Consider the following 2,525-nt stretch of genomic DNA (forward strand, 5'->3'; position numbering starts at 1 on the left):
GGTCCTTGTGTTATGTGGTCTGCATTCCAGTGGGAAGGCATGGATCACAACTGAATAAACACATTAACAAATCCAGGTAGTGATACATGTTAACAAAGACAGTAGACAGGGAAATAAGAGTGGTTTCAACATGGGGAGAGAGAGCTGGGGTCTACAGAAATGGTTCCAAGAAGGTGAATGACAAGTGATCCATGTCAGCTCTCACTAAAATAAAAATTTCATTTGTGTTGGCGGCTCCCTTCATATTCTCATTTAAGATTTGTATAAAATTTCTCTACAGGTGACACTTCTATGAAGTTCTGAGATTCTGTCATTAGCACCTGGTTCTGCACAAACCAGTCATTGTCAACATCAATGAGTCTGTTTCCCCCAGACTTCAGCTTGGCAGCACCCAGATCTGCCCACCACTGGACACGTCTGCTTTGTCTGTGGCTGGCTGCTCACCCACTTTATTCCCCCTCAGTTTCTGGAGAAGCCTGACTCTGTTGTTGCCTGCTAACAGGAAGTATAAGACTGGATTGAGGCAGGTGCTCATGCTCACCAGGGGCCGCCACATCTTGTAGGCCATGCTGGTTGCCTTCACAAGCCCACAGTTCTCTGAAGCCAGGAAGCTGACAAAGAGGTAGAAGGTGCGGGCGAGATGATATGGTACAAAACAGAGGGCAAAGAGGCCACACACAAGCAGGATGGTCCGAATAGACTTGACCCGGGCTGCCTGGCCAGCTCTCGTGAGGATCTCTGACTTGGTCAGTTTCCTGACCATCAGTGAGTAGCACACCAAAATGACCATGGAGGGGACAACGAAGCCAGACAAGGTCAGAGCCATGGCATAGGCAAAAAAGGGATCAAAGTTCTCTGGGATGGTCGTATCATAGCAGATCACCTGGCCTTTGACATAGGCTGTTTGCGAGAAGGCCAGCGTGGGCAGCACTTGGAGGACAACCAGGACCCATGTGGTGGCAGCACCCAGCCAGGCATGCTTATGGGTCCGGTAGGGCATCGAACGCAGTGGGTGGCACACACCTAGGAAGCGGTGCACAGAGATGCAGGTCAGCAGGAGGATGCTTCCATATAGGTTGGCATAGAACAGGAAGCGCACCAGCCTGCACAGCAGCTCCCCAAAAAGCCAGCTGTCATTCACGAAGTAGGTAATGATGAAGAAGGGCAATGTCAGGATATAGAGCAGGTCAGCCACCATCAGGTTCACCAGGTAGATGGTGGCACAGTTCCAGCGCTTGGTTTGCTGCCAGGAGAACCATAAGACAGTGCCATTCAGGGGCAGCCCCAGGACAAAGATCATGATGTAGCTCAGGGAGAGGTAGATTTTGTTCTCTTGGAAATGGCAGACACTTTCTCCCTTGGAGGCATTCATGTCCAACCTCTCCATCTCCTGGGAGGTTCCCTGCAGCAGCAGAGCTCTGCTACAGCTCCCACTTCTGCTTCCCCTGGGAGGAAACAAAACAGACAGCTTGGTGTCATGAACTCTACTGGGTGTCTGCCTTCACCTTGACCTGCTGTGCAACTAACTCTGTTTTCCAAGTAGAACTAGCATCCTTGTTTGAGAAAGCCCACTCTAGGAAACAAGTTCAAGGATAAGGCAACTGGTAGACTTACCAGGTCCAAAGGGCTGGCCTGGCATTGACCTGTGCGCTCTTGCTTCCAGTTGGGTTGTGCTAAGGAGGTTGAGTACACAGGCTGGTGAGGAGATGGTGCTGTCGTTTCAAGAGCACACAGCCCGGTGATGACTGCTATTGCTAGAATCCTTTGCATAGGACCAGGAAGTCTCTCATGGGAGACAGCCTAGCCACAGAAACCAGTGTAGTCTTAGGGTAATGCTCCCCACAGCCTGGTCCTAACCACACAGACCATGGTGGTTAGAAAATCATTCTGGAGGGCCCGAGGAGGATTAGGGAAAGCACAGATTTTTTGCCTACTGGCTTTGTTTGGAAGGCATTGATTTGGGTCTTTGTAGATTTATGAATGTCTATTTGAATACCAGGGCTGATTTGCCTATTAATCATTGCAGCATCCTGAACATCCAAGAAAATAAGGCTGGTCAATGAAACCAGGTGCAGCTGTGTCTTCATTTGCATCCCTATTTTACTCCCCAAGCACACCAGGGTGGGACTCAATGGCAGCGGAAGGTGTGTGTGGAGGCTGAAGCTTCTGGTGGCATTAGGAAAGCCAGTGTGTTCATCAACATGGAGCCTGTGGGGACTGCAAGGCATTTAATTCTAGGCTTTATGTTAGGGACTGAACACTTAGAATGACAAGGTAAAGCAAGGCAAGAGCGAAGAGTTCAAGGTAGATAGTTTAAAGAGATCTTATTGACTGTAAACATATAGAGCTTTCCTCACGAAAAGAGAAACCAAGAGGGCCCAGCTCCTTGCATGTGTGTGGGTCTCATATGGGCACCAGTTTGTGTGCCAGCTGCTCCATTTTCCATCTAGCTCCCTGCTTGTGGCCTGGGAAAGCAGTAGTGGATGGTTAAAGCCTTGGGACTGTGCACCTCATGGGAGACACAG

At 49.6% G+C, this 2,525-nt stretch overlaps 1 pseudogene; it reads right to left on the reverse strand.

Annotated features, from left to right (window-relative positions):
• Positions 1-351: 351 nt before the first annotated feature.
• LOC121152713 lies at positions 352-1,770 on the reverse strand (annotated as a pseudogene).
• Between the last annotated feature and the right edge of the window lie 755 nt (positions 1,771-2,525).

The sequence above is a fragment of the Ochotona curzoniae genome, unplaced genomic scaffold (genome assembly GCF_017591425.1).
Source record: "Ochotona curzoniae isolate NIBS_2020 unplaced genomic scaffold, NIBS_Ocur_1.0 contig_2599, whole genome shotgun sequence".
Classification (NCBI taxonomy): domain Eukaryota; kingdom Metazoa; phylum Chordata; class Mammalia; order Lagomorpha; family Ochotonidae; genus Ochotona; species Ochotona curzoniae.